The 23,561-nt window shown below is 36.2% G+C and overlaps 1 long non-coding RNA gene across 1 annotated transcript in view; it reads right to left on the minus strand.

The window, feature by feature from the left end:
* Window positions 1-9,205: 9,205 nt before the first annotated feature.
* Window positions 9,206-23,561, minus strand: part of LOC133275369 (uncharacterized) — a 29,300-nt gene continuing 14,944 nt past the window's right edge. The window contains exons 2-4 of the long non-coding RNA XR_009745485.1: window positions 11,277-11,402; window positions 10,250-10,417; window positions 9,206-9,623 (exon numbers count right to left, since the gene is read on the minus strand). This is a non-coding gene — a long non-coding RNA (uncharacterized LOC133275369). The remainder of the gene's footprint in view (window positions 9,624-10,249; window positions 10,418-11,276; window positions 11,403-23,561) is intronic.

The raw sequence follows: 23,561 nt of genomic DNA on the forward strand, positions 1-23,561 counted from the left end.
AGCGTTGATGATTTAGTTGCAAAATGAACAGGCACAGGGAATAAGATGTTTTTTAAATACAAATCGTACATTTCTGCCTGTTGTAATAGGTACTGAATAAGATCTGTTTCTTCACCTTATCATGTGGCATAAGTTCTTAAATTCCTGTATCCAAGCAAACTGAAAAAGAGGAAAATTTTCCTGAATGCCAAATCTTGCCATTTTCCAGCAGCCCTAATAAAGGCTAATTTTAGTTACAGTGGAGAAAACTTCTGAAAAATCCTGAATGCAGTTTTCTATTACTTGGTTTCTTCATATGTGAAAGAACAGCCAATGCTTTTGGAGACGATTTGGATTAAACTATTTATTAGATTGATGTAGGAAATCACCTAGAAAAGCAGTAACTTCATCTTTTAAGTGTTCATGAAGCTACACAGGGAAGTAATTAATAAGATAAATGACTGATAAATTGTAAGATCATAGGAGAGTGTAAATTAGAATCTGATAACATACTGTATGAGAGGTAATGGAAGGAAACTATTCTTAATCAGGTTGAAAAGTTTGAACATTGTAGTGATTTATGTACGAAACTGATAGAAGGCAAGCAAGAGGAACCATGGGTTTTAAATGTAGCACAGTAAGCTGATGGAAAATTGACATTGATTCCTTAAAGGGCTGGAATCCCTAAGGTTGTCCTTAAGGTAATGCTTTCCTGATTTCTTGCCACTGGGTGAAATGAATGCCAAGAACCCAAACGACCAAACCCCAAAAGGGGGAGACTGTTGACATCATCAATGTATTCTGACCTTGTGTTCTTAATGGCACTATCCAGATGCATCTGGGCATAGAGTATGACTCGCAAAGTTTCTTACAAGTAGTCTTTTTTTACAGTTGGAGTTATACAGCAGTTCTTAGTATGGTGGGTGAAATTTAGTCTGAATTGGAGTGACTGCAATGCTGTTTTAACAGGAATGGCTGGGCTGAAGCCTGAGCAGTTGGGTTTAACCTTAAGGTTTGGAAAACTCATATATATACTCCTATGGACACTTTATTTTGGATAATAACAAAGCCACGAATGACTAAGAAAAATGGTTCTAGATATCTCTGGAAGAAAAAAAAATGCTGAGTTTTGTATTTGCTTATGTGCCTGTGTTGAAGTAGGCAAATGCAACACTGAAAACATAATGAGTTAAATTACACTTCTTTGCAATGTTCAAATTCATACATGCATGTAAATTTACATATGTACGCTTGAATGATTCTCCCAGCCCCTGGACACTTGTATGTGCATTTATACACATATTTCCCAGCTCCTGGTTGCATGGTAATGCTACTCAAAATATCTGCTAATATATCATCAATCTTAGAGATGTAGCCTGTCACTGACTCTCATGAGTTACTGAATTTGTTTTACCAGACCAAAATCATGTGAGTGTTCTGCTGAGAGAAAAATCAAGTGCATCTTAAAACTTGCATTTCCAGTTGCTAATCAAAACTGTAGTCTTTCTAAATCCCCTTGAAGTGAATACATTTTTTATTTTCCCACAGACTTACTTTGGGTCTGACCTGTAACGATTCTACAGCATGGCGTGATAGACCAGTGTGTGCAAACAGGGGGAAGGAAGGTGATATACCCTTCCTCTGACTAATGGAATGTTGACCTTTGGAAATAATATGTAATGTTAATAAGCTGGTGCAAGACAACAAGTGGTAAAAAAGAAATAAATATTTATTGTTTTTGCAGAGTAAAAGTATGCTCAGTGTCACTTCATAAGTTTGCAAGTGAGCTGTATTTTGTGCTAATGCTGTTTAAAAAAAACCCAAAGCAACAAGCATATTGTCATGGTGTGAGAAAATTGATTCGTTACAGCAGTTTCCAGTTTAAGACATGCTTTCCCAAGCTGAGGCTTGCGGTATTTGCAGGCTGACTTCTAGCCATCCTGCTTTTAAGAATGATTTGACTTTTAAATTTTGTCTAATGACTAATACTTAAATGTACTGTATCCTTTTGATTTTTAATAAGAAATGATCGCTGCTGTTGAGCTACATATAGTAGTATCAGTAAACCTGATTACATAAAAAGAAGCTGAAAACCTAATCTTGCAAAAATTTTAAGTGCACATGCATTGGTATATTGTGTGTATATATATGTTTTATACATGATATATATAACTGTTCATATGTGTTATATTTTAATGCTGTCAGTATTTTCCTACTGTTTATTTTTGTATACAACAAAGTTTGTCCCTAGTTTTCAACAACTATGCTAACTAAAACTGGTTACCTATTAAAAGTGATCTTAAAAATTTGAAGTCATATTTCCTTGTAATAAATGTTCCACATTTGATATAGTGGGGTGGAAGGAAATGTATGTCTCTAGAAGTTTGGTGGGGTTTTTTATTTGCCTTTTTTTTTGTTTGTTTGTGGTTGTGTGTTTCTGGCTGATCAATTGCTACTTTGGAATAAAAGAAAACCCCAAAACCCCAGTTTTTATTTTTGAACATGATATTATACGACATGGCGTGAAATATCCCTTTGGCCAATTTGAGCCAGCTATCCTGGCTCTGTCCCCTCCTAACTTCTTGCCTGCCAAGTACCCCTAGCATACTTGCTGACAGGAGCTGAATAAGGAACCGAGAAGGCCTTGAGTTGTGCAAGCATTGCTCAGCAATAGCAGTAAGCAGTAGCTTACCAATGCTGGTTTAGTAACACATATGAAACACAGTACCACTTTGGCTCCTATGAAGAAAATTAACTCCATCCCAGTCAGACCCAGTAGAGCTTTCTCCTATCTGTACCCACCATGGACATGTATGCTGGTGATTTCTTCTTAGCAGCATTTCCTTAATAATTATTTCCTCTTGAATTGTTTTCCTATTCACAGATTTGGTTTGGATGATGTCTTTACCACTGAAAGATTTTGTCTTGTATAAAATTAGTTCAGAGATAGACTGACCAGAATAATGGTCCATCTGAATGTATATAGAAAAAAAAAAGCTTTAACACACTTATTGGTGTTTTCATTAACTCTGCATGCTTCCGGTCTTTGCTGTCTTCATTGACCTTGACACCCTTCTTGGTTGTCTGCACTGAAGCCTTGTTTTGTTTTGTTTTGTTTTCCTTAGTTTGATGTAGTACATTTAAATTCAAGTAGTATGACTCAGTAATTCATATTACTTTGTTTATTATGCATTACCTTGTGTCTGTCAAATCTGTATTTCATCTCCTGTCTTTTCCTTCTTGCCTACATTTTCATATAGAACTCATTACTTGTTGAAAGTGGATGCATAAATGATACGAAAACAGATGACATAACTTTGTTTTTTAAATGTGAGAATATTCACCCTATTTGGAGAATAATTAGCAAACTAATTAAGGCCTCTTCTACTTTGGTAGACTAATAGCGTAATGAATTTCTGTAGATTCTATTGTATGGCTTCCTTGGGCAACTTGTAGGTCATACAGTGCCTGTATTTTATATTCTTGTAAGCACACATTAAAATAAGCCAATTTTATACTGAGAACAGTGTTTCTTAGAAAGTCTTTACCTGCATTTTTTAAACATAATTGTCCTATGTAGAACTGGTGGAGTGATGACATAAAAATCTGTTTGCAGATAGGTCCTGGTTGTCTGTGTATGGCTGCTGTCATAGGTGTCTGGGTAATTGTATTGAAAAAGCAGTACGTTGGCTTCCCCTCTGTCAGGCAGACTCTGACTTGGTCTTGCCTGGGTTGGGAACTGAAGGGCAATGCTGCAGCTTTATGCTAGGAAGCTAGGAATTGGAATAAAACCTGGGCTTTTGCTCAAGAATGTGGGAGACATGGTATATCCAGAACATAGAAAAGTCTGAATTTATTGATACGCTGTATGTATGGGAGTTTTCCACTGCTGATTGTTGCTTACAGAGCCTGCTGAATTACAATCCCAGATTTAGTTAAACAGTAGCTAGAAGAATTGTGAAAGTATTATGAATTTGTATTTGCCCATCCTTTAAATGCCTTTATTTAGGATAGTGCCTTAATGCACCTATGCAGAACCAATCAATGTAGTAAAAGACTTCAACTTTACCTTTGAAAGCTCCTCCTTCTGAAGGCTTTGCTGTATGCTTGTAAGGTGTGCTCTACATATGCAATAGCCTATTAAAGTTTCTGTGATTGGGCTTTCTCCTGCAATTCTGCTTAGGCTGATAAAAGTCCATAGTTGTTTCAGTGCTGGTATACTACAGCTATCTGTATATTTGAAAAATCTTGACATTGATTTTTCCGTAGGTTCATCATTTGTCTGGAGGAAAAGCATTCCACTTTTACTGCAATTGCTCATAGCATCCCTCCCCAATAAATTGTTTTCCTTTCTTCACCTACATTTGCTTATTACTGATATATCAGCTCCTGATTAAGGAAAAAATTCTGTATATCCCAGCTAAAATTTAAGCCTGTACTGAAAGCCAGAAGATCTTGAAGCGTGTGTTTAGAGCTAACTCTGAACTTTCCTGATTCAGCAAGTTCTTAAATAATATTCTTATGTTACTGGTCAGAGTCACTTTCTTTTTATATAAGCACTCCGTCATTTTCAGTTACAAAGTTTGCTGATACAAAAGGACTATATATGAACAACTCTGCTTTTGGTGCTTTTGATATTCCAGATTTTCTGCTGTAGCATATTGTGCTCTGTCATAGCAGCAGCCTCTAAAAAACAACACACATCTCTAATTGCAGTATTTTCTGTTTTCAGTTATTCACAGTATCTTCATCCCCAAATCTCTCTCTGCTTTTGATCTGTAACTGTCACACAAAGGTGAAATAAGCACTTACAATTAAGCAGCAGTCACTATTACGAAACACTCTCGATTTTAAATTGCCTGAGTGCAGAGTAATGTATGACAACAATTTTGTGCTGATGTTGGAAAGGAAGATCCTGTTGGCTTCCACAGCATTTTCTTGGACGTAAATTCAGCTATTATGAGGATATAGAGAGACCTGGGATGGTTTATGTTTGCATTGCTTTCCATTTTGGTGATTTACAGCATACTAACCTCATGCATACATTAGGGAAGTGATGTTCCATTTCTAGTTTAAAAAAAATGCCAGGGATTATGTAAAATGGAGGGACTGAGATAAGATGGTCACAAAGTCAGTGGAAGATGTTCTGTTGTATGGGGAGTGGGTATGGTTAGTGGCTGGATGGTGCTAATTAGCAAGACTGAATTTGTTGTGTGGTTAAGACATTGCTATTTCAAGACTGTTTAGCAGATCAGGGCTTCCTTTCTCACCTTCAGTGGGATAGAAGTGGTCATGTGCAGCTGTGGCCAAGTTGTACAAGGTGGGAACATCACGCTTCCATGGCCAGAGATAATGCAGAGCATGGCAAAAGTCCCTTTAATGTTGTTTCTCACATGCTGCTCCAAGCCCTGTATTGCTGGGAAAATTCACACCTGAGATGCTGCAGACCAGATGTGGCCCATAAAGTATTTTCTGTAGTATTACAGATAGATTTTCTGTCAAGCCTCCCACATGTAGAAGACAGTATATTGATACAAATACTATTGTGAATTTAATTGTAAATGATGTAGCAGGCTTGCTTCTCACAGTTATTCACTCTGATGACCCCTGGCTATCACTACAACTTCTGGAGGAAAAAACCACCACTAGAATCCTGTGAATGACACCTCTGAAGATCACAGAATAAAAAAGCAGATGATTTCTGAAACATAAAACAGAGTTTGATGCAGAATATTGTCTGAGGCCTTTTTCAGACTGCCTATAAACCCAACTGGAATGCACGTCTGTTTAACTGATGTGGTTGAAGTTGTCTCTTAACATTAGTCACTGACAGTCTGTACTGATTGTAGGGTGTGTTCAGAGTGCATATTTTTGCACATGCATAATATTGTTTCCCTCATATACGAGAAAATGGAACAGCAATTTAAGCTATTATTTAGCAATAAGTGTGCTAGAAAGATGAATGCAAACCAATTACAAATACCATTCTTAGGTTGGTTCTTGTTTGAAGGCTTTGCCAGCTCTGTAATTACTCACAGACTAATCAATTATACAAATTTTCTTTCCACAAATAGAGCAAACTGCTAACCTGATTTCCTGATTATTGTCCTTTTACGTTTTTGTAAAGCTTTTAGATTAATTAATTCCTAGATGAGCATAATTTTACAAGCACAGAGGATGCTTTCTGGAAAGCAGTCATTAATCATTGTAATGTATAACCTCAATAATATCTTGTGTCTAAAAATTATGCTTTTCTATTAATAATTTAACATTAACTTGCGCTATGCCCTCCATTTAAGAAGTTACCCTTCTTCCTTGCTTGTTTGTAAAAGGCAAGTAATATACTTACAAACTTCCTTCAAAAGCTGTTGAAAATCAGAAATAGATGATGGAAAGTTAAAGGTATCATCTCTGATTATTTAGCTGTGGGTGAGATAGTGGTAGAATGAAAATGTTCTTCCTTTGTCAGCGTCAGTACCTATGGATCATGTTGTGCGGGTCACCAGACTCCAATTTTTAGTGACAGATCACTTGTATTAGTGGTTTTTGCACGTCTCCCAGGTCTTCAAATGAGTTTGACATTCTAACCCATTTCAGTCATCAGCCTGCAAACCTGTTATTTAGCTTTCATGTAATGGATGCAAATACTGGATTGTTCTGGAAATAAAAGGAATACATAAGTTTTTATTAAACTTACATAGAGGTATGGGTATGTATGTATGACTCTGTATTGTCCGTCTGTCTTGTCTTGGTAGGTAATCTACTTGGAGGTTATTTCTGACTGTGTGTGACCTTGAGAGTCTCTTGAGATATCTTCTCTCAGCTCCCTTAATTTTTAATAGAGATACTGATACCTGGCTGCCTTACATTATGTATAAGTTGCATCTTCCTTTGCAATGTATTTTAAGACTTCTGGGTGAATAAGTTTAATTGAAGAGAAAAACAAGTAACCTACTTTCCATCCTGCTTTGAATCCTCTGGACTTCAGATAAAGCTAAAATATAATAGAGTAATACAGAACTAGAAGCACAGACGGCTAGCTTGTGCTATACAGCCAGATATGTTGTGTTAGCTTTAAAGTCACCAAAGAATCTTGCATGTGTTCCCAGCTGTAGAGAGAATAGAGAATTTTTCTGTCATTTAAATTTTATTTTTTTTTAAATTTATTAAAGAATTTGGGTTCTCAAAAATAATTGGAAAAAGCTTTATTTCAACAAAGTGAGATTTTTGCAAAAGAAAAATCTAAGAAGTTTTTGTGAAATATCTCCATGTGGCATGTCTTGGTATTCATTCAAAGTGAATGTGTGGAATTTTGATCGCTTTATTCTGCAAAGGCTGAGCTATTTAACTGGAGTGAGAGAAGCTTGCATTTGAGCTCTGCAGCCTTGATCATTGTGCCAAGATGTTCCCTGTAGTCAAATGTACCTCTAGATTAGGTACAGTGGAAATGGTTGATTTCTGAAAGGTTTTAATGGAAAACAGTTGATGTCTGCAGAAAAAAGTAGCTTTTTTAAGTTTGTATTGCACACCTTGGTAATTAAGAGGTTCCATAAATGAAAGCTTGCTACCTGAAACATATTTTATTCTCATAAAACATCCAGGTGTCTCAAAAGTGGTATTAGTTGTGAATATTCTTGTTATCTTTGATGGAAGAAGCTCCCCTCAGTAGATTTCCTCTCATATGAAACTTAGCAACCTTGAACTCACACACATATTACTGTTTGACCTTTCAAGAGGAGAATATTATGATGTTTGAACACAAGGTGTTTCATGAAAGTGACATCAAGAAGCATGAAGCATTACTGCCATTAAAATGAGGCAATATGATGTCACTTTCAGAACTGGGATTTTAGGTTTTGAATGAGCTCTCTTAGTATTTCACTAGAATAGTTAAATTTTGTTTAATAGATTAAAGAAAAATGTTTACTATGGACACAAACTCAGTTCATCTCGCATTTTTATTGTAATGCACTTGTGAACATGTAACTAAACTGAGAAGACCAATTCAAGTGTTTAAAACAATAAAAACAGCTACCCAGACTTTTTGATCAAGTGACAGAACTATCTTCATGCTAGTGAACAAACTTGTTTCAGAAAAGTGAAAATACCTAACATGATGATTAATCTGGGTAGGATAAGAAAAGATATCTTGAGTGCTTGCAACTTCAGGGTAGAAACTACTCTGCAGTACTATTGGGTGGATGCTGGTGTGAGAAAGAAAACAAGCTTTGTTTGTTTGTATTTATTACTGTCCTAATGTGATGGTATTATATTGCACTCCTGAAATTAGGCTTTTTTTTTTTTTTTTTCCCCCAATGATTGAAAAATCCTCAATGGAATTAATTTAGAGCTGTTCTTTTAGGCAGCAAATTTGTTAGGACAGAAGAAAACTGACTGAAGTTTATGCAAGGGGCTCTTCCTGAACTAGGCCTTACATGTGTGCCACAGTGGTCTGTGCTATGTAATCCCTCCTTAGGTTCACTAATACAGATTCAGTACTAATCAGCCTTAATTCTAAACCGTACTTTAATCTTTACAGCTTTATAAAAATATGCATGAGACTTGTGAATGTTTTCCAAGCTACAGTGAGTCTGAATCATGGAGATCTACATGCTCTACTTTGCTTCTTGATCCAGATTGTTGCACGTAATAAAATAATACCTATTCTATTTTACAGATTATGTTTTCACTGAAGTATGTAGTCAGGGAATAGCTCCAGAGAGTTGCAAGTATTTTTGGCTTTTCAGCATTTTGGCTCCTTTTTTGCTTTGAAGATACCAGGTCGTTTTGGAGGAGGCAGTAAAGGGGAGTGAAAGAGAAATAAGTTACCAGAGAAACCATAGACTTAAAACCAACCTGCTGCTTCCCTCTTTTATTATGTTTTTCTTGCAAAATACAGTATTTGGGAAGCTGTACGAGTAGAAACATAAAGTATGAATCCTCTCTCCCTGTCAATTCATTCTTACAATTCTCTTGGCTTGTAGTAGTCTTTCCTCTTAGTTAATAGTATTTATGTTGCTAATAGCACAGGTTGCCATTTTATCATGGTCATGGCTATACTCCCTTATTTCTGCAATGTAGATATTCATTCTTTTTAGAATTAGTTATTGTTTGGGTGGATTTATTGTTCATGTCAATGTGCTTACATATAGGTTTCTGGACTGTACAGCATTGGTGTTATGTAATGTAACTTTCGTTGTCATATTTGACGGGACTTTCATTGTTTATGTTATTTCATAGGTTAGGCAGGGCTAAAATATTATGGAGGCAGTTAAAAGAAAGATGTGCTATTCAATCACTTTAGTAAGTGGAAGAAGAAAAGATTTGGTACAATGCTTCTAAACTGAAACTAAACCTTTAAGAAAGCTGAAAAAAAGAGAGGATGTGCATGTGATGTTAGAGGAGATGCATTTATGAAAGTGATTGGTACAGTCTTTACCAGTAAGCATTCTTTTCTTTTATCCCTTTGAGACAGTAAAAAAAGGAGGTCTACTTTTCCAGTTCTCTGGAGGCGAATTTGCTTCCTGAATTTACTGGAGCTGCAGTTGCTGGATACTTCCAAGGCACTCAGGTAGTTATCGCAGTATCCCTGTATGCTTGTGCTGTGCTTCACTTCTGCTTTCCCCTGCATCTGCTCCTTGTTGCTGTGAACAAGAGGTTGCAGGGTTAGATAGGCCTTTCAGTAAGGCAGTCCTTAGGAAGTAATTTCAAACTGCTTTGAGGCTCAGTGTTTTTTAAAATTAAGTTAGGTGCTTGGCTGACTGAAGGGAGACAAAAGCACCTCAACTTGGAAGTCTTGTGTTGAGGATTTTCAAAACTTCTTGTGATTAATGGCTTTTAAATATAATTCAGGAAGCCTTAGCATGAAAAGGCAATGTGAAATAGAAACAAAAGATTTTTAATTAATTAGAAATGCTTTTGGAACTGGCAGATAACTTTCCCCTGGGGGCCTCTAAAATATGCATAAACTGCTAGTGTTCACAGAATAAAATCTCACAACAAATCAACGAGTTGTCTCTTTAGACTCAGTGCAGCACAAAAGAGAGCTCTGAAGGAGTCAGCTTGCTGCCAAAGTAATTTTCCAACACTCTTTCCTCATGTCTTTTCATTTCATTAGTTCACTAGCTTACAAACATAATTTGTTCTTTCTATGTTTTCTTGCTATGAAAAGGGATAAAAGACTGGAAGCATTGTGGTAAATTCCTGAGGGCTCTCGTTTCAAGAATGAGTTTGGGGTTTTTTTCTCTGTCTGAAAACACATCTCCCTCACCTGACTCCTGTGATAAAAGCTTTCCACTTCTGTGCTGTCCTCAGCATTTATTGGGGAATCTGTTGTGGACCTGCATTTCTTGAAATCCCAGCATTGCGGTTTACAGATTTAACCCATGCTCTGGGTGAGGAGTGACTCAAAACTTCATGCAGTTCAGGCTAATCTGAACTGTACATTTAAAGAAAGAAAGCAAAGACTTATCCCCCACATCTACAGTAGGTAACCTATAAAGAATATTGCTTAAAACCACAGAAGCAAAATAACCCAAAACCCAAAAAAGCCCTAACCACGTATTCAGGATAAATCAGAAAAGTCTGCTGCTCTGGGTGCTTTGTGACAGAGCTGCAGGTAGGGTTTCTTTATATTGCATACCATATGTTACATCTGTGAAAAATAACATATGGATAGGCCTGTGACCTTTCACAGACTGAAAGCAACAGTGGCTTGGTATTTTTTGAGAAGCTGGTGCTGTCAGATGAAGAGCAACATGAAGAGCAAGTGGTGCTATAGAGCATGTTGGTTTCCTACCCATCCCTGCACCAGTCATTCAAAAATGTAGTGGTATTGTACTGTCATCTGGTGTGTTCATTGCTGCTTTATGTTGGGAGTACATTTATAATGTTCTGAAAGGGTTAATGTATATTAGTTAAGCATAAGTAATTTGAGCAGTAATAACAGTGTTGTGGCATTTCTCCTGGGCTACATGTATTGCTGAGAAACCCAGGCAGAATGCCAGGCTAATGTAGCTATGCAGATCTTCTGAAATTTGGATCTTTCTGCAGGATTGCACTTTGTTCTGCAATGAAACCTTTTTACAGATTAAATAATTGTGTTTCTGGGTTTACAATATGCACACAGAGGAGTCATCTGATAACTACAAGAAACAAATAGGACTAATTTTATACTGAATAAGCATCTAAGGCATATCAATTTTATCTCATGTTCTATCATGATATTTGGATTGTCCTTTTACAAAAATACCTCTGGTTGCAAACAACCTATTGACATAATAGATTATGCTACAAACTGTTGTGTTTGAACTTTCAAAGATTAAGGCTTCATTTAACTTCTATAAGCTGTTTACAAATGCTGCTTCAAAATAAGGTGTGGGAAAACATGACAAGTTGTTCTGTCTGTTGGTTCTGTCCGCTTTCTGTCTGTCATAGAATCATAGAATAGTTAGGGTTGGAAAGGACCTTAAGATCATCAAGTTCCAACCCCCCTGCCATGGGCAGGGACACCTCACACTAAACAATATCACCCAAGGCCTTGTCCAAAGAAAAGTACAAGTGAATTCAAATGAGTATATAATATCTGTATTTATTGTATTAGTGTTTATAATTTATAATTTAGATTTTTATATATTATGTAAAAGGAAGGCACATGCTTAAGGCCACATTCAGGGTTAAAACATGCTGATTTATGACTAAACTATAGTTTGTTTCTTCATACACTTTTAATGAGGTAAAAAACCCAAAATATGTTCACAAGTACTCTTTCAGGAATAGATACATACTAGTAGGTCTCCAACTAAATATGTTGCATTATGGCTGTAAATACTATACTTTGCATGAAATAAATCTTTGTAAGAGTTTTATTAATTTTTTTTTTAAAAGGGATTTCTACTTAAAACCAAGCAGCTCATGTACATCAGACGAGCTTATTATCTCTAGTACTTAGCTGTGAATACTTGGCATGCAGACTTTAGCATCATCAGGTGGAAAAGACTGGAATTTGTTCAATAGGATGACATTTATTTAGAAACTATATGATGGCTGCCTCTGTGGGGTTACAGGAAGAAAATGATGGTTGTACGATCAATGTAGAAGCAGAAAGTTGTGGGGAAGTTCAGCAAATAACAGTTGAATGCTTTGGATGGAGCACAAAATCGGGTGACAGTTCTGAAGGATGAAAATACTTGGCAGGAGGAAAGATGCTTTCATTGGATCAGCAGTCTGGGAGATAATGATCGGCAAAAAATGTGTACAACCTCTGACTTTGGCATGAGGAAAACAGTTTGTTTCTCCCCCTCCCCCTTTTTTTTCTGAAGAGGAGAATGAAAAATGTGATAATCTCTTTCTCTCTGCTTCTTTGTTGTGCAAGTTATGACATTTGACAAAAGGCAAATTACTATCAGTATTTTTGTGTACAAATTCAACATCTACTTACTTGCCAAATGTATGGATGTTTTTGGAAATGCTCACCTTTTTGGTTTTGACAAATGCTTTTGCTGCAGTGATTCGTGCCAGAAGATGCTTCCCCAAACAATAAGCCCTTTAAAAAATTGTCTTAAAGAAATACTTTGGAAAACATAAGGTCATGCAATGAATCCCTGTGTACCATAACCAGACCACTCTTTCTGTTAAGAAAATACGATTTTATTTCATTAGTGTTAAAATGTAAAATGTCAAAACTTAAGAGATAACCTTTTTAACTGAAGTTCTCCTGGATTATAGTCTTTTCAAATTCATTTGCTATCAGTTTATTGAAAGCAAGTATGAAAATAATTTATTACTACCTTTTAAGGTTCTTTTTTCTGAGCTAAATTTTCTGACATAAGTAATTTATTAGATTAATGTCAAAATTTGCAGTTTCACTTCACCCAAGGGGTGTTTCTTTATCTGGGCATTGTTACTTTTGCCTTTCTTCATCAATGATACACAGCTGTGTGTGTCATCATGCCTATCATACTCTGAACTGGAAACATAATTCCTTCCTAATAATGCACCTGCTATGAAGCACATCCTTAATGATGACATATTCATTTTTCAGAAGATGGTCCTAAAAGTTATGCAAAGTTTATAGAAAGTTTGCAGGCTGGATTGCCCTCATCACTGCTTGATTGAAAATGGTGTCTGATAACTCTTCACGCACGAACTCATCTGTGTACCCCTCTACAGAATCAGCATCCTTTTGATTGAAGATCTGGCTGTGTATCAACTATGCAATTCAAAAGAGTAGGAAGGAGCATGCTTTTCTTGTTGCAGATCTTGATTATACCATTAAAAATCAAACTATTGCTCTTCCCCTTGTTTTTCTAGAGAGTAGAATTCAGATTGAGTAGATCCAGATCTTGTGAATTCAGACAGTTTTTTATAATAAAGCGCAGGCTGTTCAAATGTACCTTGGTGGAAATAAAGACGAACTGAGTATACCATATAGGCACATGTGATATACTGTAACTAAGATACATTTTTTCCATTTATGCTCTAGTGCTGTAACTGCACTAATGGAACATTGTCATTAAAGAAATACAAATTGGATTGTCAGCTAAATTTGGTTCACTGGTACAATTCTCAAAATTTAAATTTTCTTATTTTTTTTTTTTTTCCTGCTTTTCCAGATGGTTTCTTGAGAGAACAGTTCTGGTTTAGGAAATGAACTCCACATGCTTCAGAGCATTCAGACTCTCCTTCTCCCCCCCTGCCCCCCAAGTTGCTTTGAAAGTGAAATTTTCACTGAGGTGCAAAAGTCACCTAAATCCCCCTGACAAATAGACAAATACACCTCATGCTCTGGTTAGCATGGAGAAATTCACAAAGCATGCCACTGAAATAAGTTAAAGCTTTATAGCTGACTAAAAGGATTCAGGATAAGACCTTCAAGTGTAATAAGTTCATAAAGGCCTGTAAAGTAAAGATGAAGTGTTTAAGCTGATCTTTTAGCAGCTGGGATAATGAAGGATTAGCAAATACTTTTGAACATGCCTGAAAGCTGATTGGACTTTTATCATTCTAGTCTATGATCATTTGATTTACAATAATGTAATATACCATCACGGCAACTTTTCTGCTGATGCCAAGTACAAAACAACTCTTGGAGAACAAAAAGGGATATAAATGGTATCTGACTTTTTTTGCAAGTCTACAGGAACTTCCAGACATTTTCTAGGGCAGATCTAATACAGTTGGATAAGGGCTAAGCAGTCATTTAGTTTTCTATAACTGCTTGTGTACCTGGTACAAGATTATCGTACACTTTCAGAAGCTTGTTCAAGACCAAGTTGGACGAGGCCTTTGGTGATATGATTTAGCGTAAGGTGTCCCTGCCCATGGCAGGGGGGTTGGAACTAGATGATCTTAAGGTCCTTTCCAACCCTAACTATTCTATGATTCTATTTAGGGTGTTTCTATTCAATGCAGTGTTATTCCAGTATATCATCTGAGGACAAATAGCCCTACTATTTCATAATCTGCTCTACATCTGTTAAGAAATCTTTTGACAGTTAAGATCACGGCTGTTCAACATCATCAGGTTTTCTGTCAGGGTAGATCAGGCTGTGTAATCGGCCATAAAGTCACCATTGTAAACTTCTTACAACTCCAGTGACTTCTGCATTAATATTCCCAAACTGCAGTCATAGTCCTTAGTCTCTGTTTATGGGTCACAGCGATGGAAATACCCTGTTACTGGAATGCTCTGGTTTCCCTTTAAGGTGATTCTCTTTGAGGTAGTCACTCATTCCTTTGAGGTAGTTCTGATGCATGATTTTTGTATGCCCAGAAAATTGAGCCACACTTACTGAAATGAGAAAAAGTACATTTAATAAACCAACTTTGAATTTTAAATGCTGTTCTTACTAAACCAAATCATCTTACCACTCCTGATTTTTCTCTTCAGCATGTTGGATTCAGAATACTTAATCCTATAGGGTAGACAGTCCTTTTTTCTTTGGTTCCTTTCTAAAGGTGATCAAAGGAGCATCATTGCTACTGATTATCTTAATATTAAACAGCTGTTTGATTAGTAGTTTTTTCTCTTTTTTTAGAAAAATATTTCAACCTCTATCCGTAAAGTGTAATTTCGTTGTTATTTTTAATTACAACCCTCCTTCTTTCTTAAAATAAATAGGACTCAGTGTTGCTTACTGTGCAACTGACATCATGTAAAGTAACAAGGGCTCCTTTTGAAATTTTGTTTTAGAGATTCACTCTTCAAAGGATTATTTTTTTTTTTCTAGTTTCAAGCCCAGCCTTATTTATAATTAATTCATAGCCATATGGTCATCACCTTTGCCTTTTTCTTTAAAGAGCTCTTCTAAGAATTTGGTGGTTTACTACCATCGCTAACCAGAAATAAATACCAGCCCTTCCACCTCCATCCTGGCAGTTGTTGATTCATGTTAATGGAATGTAGATAACTGGACCCGTACCAGGGCATGTTTGGGAAGATACCTCAGTAATATAGCAACATCAATACTTGTTTATCTGTACCAGAAATGTGAATGATTTTTAATAAATGCCTCATTTATAGTGTATGATCTTTCTCCTTCTGCTTCTCAAACCCATCGTTTTCCATCAAATAATATAGATATGAAACCCTTTCACTTTGCACTGTTGAATTGTTTTCCATTTCTGTCTCTAATTTCCGTCTTGTCCATTCCCATAATTTATTTCAGTCATCTGTTCATTGATGCTCTCTCTCTGTTCAGATTTTTAATTAATACTGGGCAATAAGGTTAAACAAAAAATCTGCTTCTACACACTATGGGAGAAGACAGCAGATGGACAGGAAAAAGAAATACATTTCAAAGAGGACATCTCTTCCACTACTTGTCCCCTGTAGATTCATATGGAAGAAGCAGACTTCACTGATGGAGCTGATAAAGCGTTACCCAGTTTGCTGATGAGACAAGGTGAAGTGAAAGCTCTGCTGCATTCACCATTATCATGATGAATAAATAAATTTTATTAATGATTATTTGTAGTATTTAAATTAGTATTTATTTAGTATTTAAGTTATTTTACAAGCTGAAGAAAACTGTATAAGCACATGCTGAAATAATTCTTCCTTTACACTAGAACCTTAGTCTTTCAGTGTTTCATGCATTTTACTAGCTTTAGATTAATCCCATTGAAGTTACCCATGTGCTTAAGTTTGCTTTTGACCTGTAACTAGCAAACAGTTATGTTTCTGAAGTCTTAGATATTCTTGTGGGATAAAACCTTGCTGGCACTTCCTTGGATTCCAAGGAAGTCTGAAAGCCCCAAGAAGCCTTGCCCATGCCTCTTCATGCATGCTGAACTATATCATCTTGTCCTTTTAACCTCCTGTTCCTCAGAGAGAGAAAGAGGAAGTGTAGCATGTCCCCTGCAGTGCAACAACTCAGCTCTGCTGAAGGCTGATAAGAGGAAATACTCTCTCCTCTAAGAATCTAGAGTTGCAATAAGACAGCAGTAACAGAAACCATTGTCTTAATCTGGCTTTTGGCAAAATAGTTTATTTTAATGTTGCATACTCAGTATGTATGACTGTAGTGAGAGATACTGTTTATCTCAAGATATGTGTATTCAGCTTTCCTACCACATTTCTGAGAGTCTGAATATAAAAATAATGTTGGTTTTGGTTTTTTTTTCTTTTTATTTACTTGCTGTTGGTAGATAAAATAGCAGAGGTTGGTAAGAATGCATAAATTAAAGCACATGAGCACACAATGCAATGGGTGGAAGGAAGTTACTATGGAAACTTCAACTTGAAGTATTTGTTAATGTTAATATTCCATGCTTATTCTTGCATTAACAAGTGTGTAATGAAATAATTGTTTGAAATACAAGGTAAGAAAAGTGTCTTTAAAACCAGGGAGTTATTACCAAATAGCAGTAATAATAATAAGCAAACCATACGGTTTTACCACATAAGCCATCTACATCACTGTCTTTGTGTATCATTGGCCCAAACCCACAGAAAATTTGTGATAATTCGTTATTTTTCTGACAAAGATGGGATGTGAGCTTAATATAGATGAAAATATCAACAAAGATACTAGGTATCCAGTTTTCTGAGCTGTTAGAAGTATAAGATACAAAATGGGTGACAGAAGACAGACATTATTTATTTTAAAGAAATCAGCATGCCCCCTAAAATCGATGGCAAGACAGGTTATGCTAATGTAGCCTTCCTGCTACAGTGCCAGATGGTAAAAGCAGTGTACTAAGCTCAGTGCTGTGATTTTAACAAGCACAGAGAGACTCACAGTCAATCAAGAGTCAGCAAATGACCTGATGTGCTACTGAAAGAACATTCATAATTTTGTATTGTTTCACAGTAAATGCAAATTACAATTGTTCAGATCTCAACCCTTCAAGAATGTCTTCTTTGTGCCCATTCTTCTATCAGAGCAGTGAATCAGAAACAGTTACTATTTCTGAGTCATTTCTTGGGATTCTGCGCGAGAGCACTTGAATATTTCAGTAGAGAAAAAAGTAAAGGAGAAATATTTGCTGGTAGTTAGAAAAATGCACTGGAGTTCAAGAAATTTGCTTCTTATTCCTAGTCTGCTTCTGTCTGACTTGCAGCTTGCAACTGTTTGGTGCCCCCAATACATGGAGGGATGTCTCTTCCTCTTTTTAATTTGCAGGCCATGCATTAGGTACAGGGCCAGTGTTAACAGAGTTGCTGGATCAGGGAGTCAGCCAGACATCCACACTGGCTTTTGATCACTGGTCTGTAAAGCAATACATCCAAGGAATAGATGAAGATCGTGATTAAAAGAATATAATTCAGATTTTGGTGTGTAGGTTAGGAGATGCTAAATGGGGAGGTGTAACAAGCTGTGGAGCAGAATGCTCTGACAGCAAAAGGATAGATCTTTGCACTTAAAGGGAGATGGAGATTAGCTGTCAGGAAAGCAATAATACCAGAGTTTAAAGGAGGAATCAAAAGTGAGAAGAACAAACAGTACTTTACAAAGATCCTTGACAGTAAAACTGATAAGAAGCTGTCAACAGAAACAAAAAAAATTGCAAATATTCCTAGTCATCAGGTTAATGCATGTACTTTTTGCCAAGCTCAGCACTGCAGGGAAAGGTGTGCTCAGCATTCAGCTACACTTGGGGTAAAACTGGACAAATGAATGTGCATGTTAACAAGATGGGATGCGTTTTTAAGCACACAGAAATTTGAGGCACTGAAAAAATTAGTAGTGTTTTTCTCAAGGAAACATGCAAATGAAAATAGAGCAGTGATAAGTATTTTATATTTGTTGATTTAATTATTTGTTTGTTAGAATCTCATATTTTATAATTGGTGTTATATATGGTCTCTTTGTGCTGTTGAGCAGAGTGAGTATCTTTTGTCCACTAAGAGCGTTTTATATCTGTCTCTTTAGTTATGTTTAAGCTGTGTATTTCTTTAAGAAATATGAAGTACATTTGTAGAACTTAAAAACATACTGCTTTGAGAAAAATCCCTCTATAGTACGAGAAAAGTAATACAATCCCAAATCCTGGGGAGAGGCAACCAAACAAAGAGTTTATGATACCCCATGTTAATTGTTCCAAAATATGATATCTGTATAACTTGTAATACTTGAGTTACTTTGAGTCTTATAACTGTAACAAAAAAATTTCTCATTCTTTATTCATCATGAATATATTTCCAAACTGTATTAGACAGAAGGGAAAAACTGAGTCACAGTAGAGCAGAAATATTTACGCTGGCCACATTGTCAACAGGGGTAACCATAAAATAAAAGTAATGATTGTGCAGTTTTGCTTGTGTGTTCTGAAGTGCAATAATTGGGTCGTTCTTCTGCTATGCATCTCTGGTGTTTGCCTGTATTTCAAAGCAGCAATTACTTAGCCAAATAGCCATTTGGGATCATTTTCAAAAGTCACAGTAATATTACTGCCGAATTTGGAGGAAAAGAAAACATTCTTTGCATCAAAAATTACCATGTGTTTAAATAGTCAAAACATTAGAATGATCCAGGATGGAGCAGCTTGATCAAGTAATATGGTGGCAAATGGATAGTACTATTTTATCTTTGCTGGACTACCTCTTCAGTGGTTTTGCAGAAGCTGGTGAGTTTTTTTTAATAATATGCTTTGATATCTAGTGTTTATAAAATGATTATGACTATATAATATTCTGCTCAGAAGAACAAATAATCTCCAATGGAATTGATTCTGCTAAGCAGAAATTGCAGGTGTTACTTTGCATTACAATAGAATCAGTGAAGACATCCTCTCCATTATGTCTGTCCATAATGCTACTGCAATTACTATCAGCATCATTACTAGAGTTCTTTAAATTATGTGATTAGTAGTTATGGAGGCTATTAAAATAACTATTGATTCTATTGATTATTCTTAAAAGATTTAAACGTAAGTGCAGCAGATGTAATTGCAGTTTTGTTTTATCTGGTGTTTCCTGTTCCTCTTTCTTTTACTAAAATGTATTTTATTTTCCTCCTCATTTTCTTCTTCAGTTGTGAGGCTGTGCAAAAAAGCAAAGACTTTTTAGAGAGAAATACAGTCTTTAAGATGCTGGAATGTTTTGTCAAAACCAGTATTCTAATTGGATTCTCCCTCCCTCTCCTTTTCAATGCTTGCCTCCCATCTCTGCCGCTGACAGCAAAATTGCTCATCTGGATACCATATTCCTTTTTATTATGGCCTTCTTTGCTTTACTTTCAGTTCTGCCCTTTTTCTTTCTTCTTAAAGTTGTGCCTCCAGTTCTCCCCCTCCCCCCTTCCCCTTTTTACATTAGAGAGTTTCTGAAGCTTTGTTTTTCCCAGCAAAACCTGCTCTGAAGCCATCCCGCAGTAACAGCTCTACAGCCCTCTATTGTGTACAGGCAGAGGGGCTTGTCCTCTTTTCCATCTTGGTTAGGTCTCTGATGGCTTCCTATATAATACTAGGTTGTTCTCTCATTACTTTGCACTCACCTTGACGAAGAACTGAAAGAGGCTTTGCTTTACAGCTCTCTGATAGTGCCACATAATGCCGAATCAAGAAAAGAATGCCTAATAAGTGGATCTGCAATAAGTTTTCATTATGAGCCTTTGTTTCATGCAAGATGAGCACAAACTACTTAATTTTCAAATACAGCAAGCACTATTTGTGAAAGTAGTAGTAGTTTTATATTTCATTTTCTCAGCAATTGCTTTGGTCCTTTTCTTTCTTGCCATATTCATGCTATAATAAAACTATATTAACCATTTGATGATACTTGCTTTCTCTGATAACCTTTGAAATGCAGGAATTTTTAAATCTAGCATATATATATATGATGTAAAGAAGGCGGCTTTTCTCTTTAGCTTTCTAAAGAAACATCTCCTGTGAAAAGCAATACTGTCACTGCTTTTATTGTCAACTCTTTGCTCTACATGCAAAATTCCTTCTCAAATCCACTGTGGATCTTGGGGCAACCTGTTTTCAGATTTATAGCATGTCCTTAACAGCATCCCAGTTCAATGAGTGCAGTTCACATCCCTCCACAGGAACAACTGAAAGCCCACAATTTTCACATCAGTCCATCCTACTTTTAACTAAGGTGCATCTTTTTCTTGTTCATCTCAATGGAAGATAGGTACTCAGTATTGATGCAAGTATTAATGGTAATGTAAACAACAAATAACAAAACCTTTCTCTGTTACTGAGCCAGTACTTGAATGTTTTCTATCTGATTGTGCAACATGAAATCATTAGCTTTCTTCACCACAAAAATAAATTGGAACCTCTAAAGATTATGGGACATTCTGCAAACTTTCAAGTACTTAGGCAAGGTTAAGTCTCTAAAGCAACATATTAAATCTTCAATAATGTGTTCAGAAAATCTACAGAATTCTGTTCCCAATTCTCTATTAAGTTGTCCTAATTCTCTATTAAGGGTAGGCTGCTATGTAGTACTTAGGTATCAAAGATACTTCGTCCACGGTATCATATTATATCCTATCTTTATATTTTGTTTTATCTTCTATTTTATTTTCTTTACTTTTTGACGTGCAATGGTGTTTTTCTGTAGTCTTTTTTTTTTTTTTGGGTGTTTGTGTTCCCACCAAAACTGAAAGCTCAAGACGTGTGATATTAAGAGGGAGTTTTACAGCCAAAAAGGAAAAGGTCTTATGAAGTGTGGGGTCACCTCGTGAAATAATGGTGATCATTCACTGAAATGGGGGGAGACTCTTGTGAACATATTTATCTTTGTGATAATGGGAAGTGAAGTCTGAACTTTGATCTGGTGTGCAAGATGGCTTGTCCCTAATACTAAGAGGACAAAGATTAAATGAGTGTTACATAATTTATCCTCATATTTCTAACCAGGTAGGCTGGACTGAGGGCAGCTGTGGCACTGAATTAAAATATTCATGTTGGGAATAGATACGGGAGGAAAAGGATTGTAATTGTGCTTGACTGACATCTGGAAGTCTCTGAAGCTGTAAGAAACTTGGACTCCTCTGTCCAAAATCTGCATCCTCCTTGTGCCTCTTAAGGACATAATAGGGACAGCTTTGAAAAATAATGGGTATGGGATGGACTTCTTGTGAAATCTGGTGATGGGAATTGTTTGATGACATGTTACTTTTACGAACGTAAGTTAGTAATGAATGCATTTGTGACTGACTACTTAATATTACTACAAAACCTGATACAATGGGATTGTTGTCCATGATTAGGGCTCAGAGAATATGCAGAAATAATGAGACAATAATTAACTTTTCAATAGGAGGAGATGATAAAAAAATAACATGGTAATTTCTAACAGAAAAAAAATATATACTTTAAAAGTTTGGGAATGGCTATTTATATTCAATTGAGCTTTAAAAAACCAAAATCTGCTAAATGTGGTCTTACATTTTAGTTTTTGCTTTAATATGTTTTAGTCTTAAAGCATGTTAAACATTATTAGACTTGTTCTTGGAACAAGCATCGTTTTCTGAATATGGGGTCTGTAATGCATTTGCAAGCCTGTATTAACGCTATTCAGTCTCGTTATATTACAAATAATAAATATTAGGTCCTGTTAGCAAAGAACATTTATATTCTCCAGTATTTTTAGCCCTGTCATTATAGCAGTTTTCTGTTGCACCAGAATACCAGAATGTGCAAATGTAAAAAAAAAAAATACAGTTAATGAAAAGTGAAATGCCAGAAGGAATTTTATTATCCGATTCGGAGGAAGCATAAAAATAAACAAACACATAAGGCCCTACCCTTCTACCTTTAGCAGAGAGAACAGCAGACTGTCTAAAAAATGTCAATCAGTTCCATGAACTGCTCTCTGCAATTAAAAGCTGCCATGCAAAAAGAGCAGTGTTTAGGCACAAACGCTTGTATCTAGGGATAAGCGTGCGTTATTGTTTTATTTATAATGGTGATTGTCTTCAGAATATTAATCCGTGAAAGGGGGCTCAAAAGCCTCTATGGCTAATACCAGCTTCTGCAAACACACTTTACAGTGTATTTCAGAAAAACATTAGGAAAAATGATTATTTATCTGGAGTCTTGAGAATCATTCTGCTACTGAGTATACAGTGCTCTACCTAGTCAAGAGATCAGAAGGGGCTAGCAGAGAATGAGTATCCTCTTCTCTAGGAAATTTTATGTTTAAAACACTATACAGAGAATAAAGGATGTGACAAAAATGATTTTTCAGAACCGGCTTCCTGTTTTTATGGCATTATGCTAACTACTTTAGGTATAATATATAATGTTGCGGCCATATTGTGGCTGAGATCAAAATAGTTGTAGGCACAGATGAAGTGTCCAACTATTTTTCACATGTATTCATTTCTGAATATTTGTAACAATGAACATCATTTCATCATGAGGGTTAAGCCCTGACATAGGTTGTCCAAGAGATTGTGGAATATCTGTCTCTGAGGATTTTCAGTAGTTGACCTGGTAAGATCTTGTGCAAACTGTTAAACTGCTGAGTTGCTCAGTTTGTGGTCTCCAGAACCTAAGCTTTCATATGATTTTCCGTGAAGCAGAAGTGGAGTTTTGGAGCTGTGTACACATTCACAGTTTCGGTATACGTAGGTAATGCTGGAGCTCAGGGAGAAGCATATATTTGTAGTACCCATACCTGCTTCTCTTCAAGACCCTTCAGATCACTGAGTCCAACTGTAAAGTTAACATTATGAAGTCCATCACTAAGCTACATCCCCAAGTGCCACATCTTATGTGTCTTTTAAATACCTCCAGGGATTTAATTAAACTAAAATTCCCTGGGCAGCCTGCTCTGGTTCTTTGTAACCCTTTCAGTGAAGTATTTTTTTCCTAATATTCAATCTAAACCTCCCTTGGCACAACTTGAGGCCATTTCCTCCCATCCAAATACTTGTTACTTGGGAGTAGGGACCAGCACCCACCTTGCTATTACCTTCTTTCAGGTAGTTGTAGAGAGCAATAGAGTGTCCCCTGAGCTTCCTTTCCCAGGTTAAACAACCCCATTTCCATCAACCGCTCTTCGTAAGTCTTGTTCTCCAGACCCTAAACACTGTGTACCACTTTTCTTTCATTTACTTCAATACAAAGCCTAAAGGACAGGAGGAGAAGGAGGAGTGAGTGATATGTAGGAGCATTAA

Source organism: Pezoporus flaviventris, unplaced genomic scaffold, assembly GCF_033815535.1.
Source record: "Pezoporus flaviventris isolate CSIRO_AGI_PZ_B2104156 unplaced genomic scaffold, CSIRO_AGI_Pfla_v1 ptg000002l, whole genome shotgun sequence".
Taxonomy (NCBI): domain Eukaryota; kingdom Metazoa; phylum Chordata; class Aves; order Psittaciformes; family Psittacidae; genus Pezoporus; species Pezoporus flaviventris.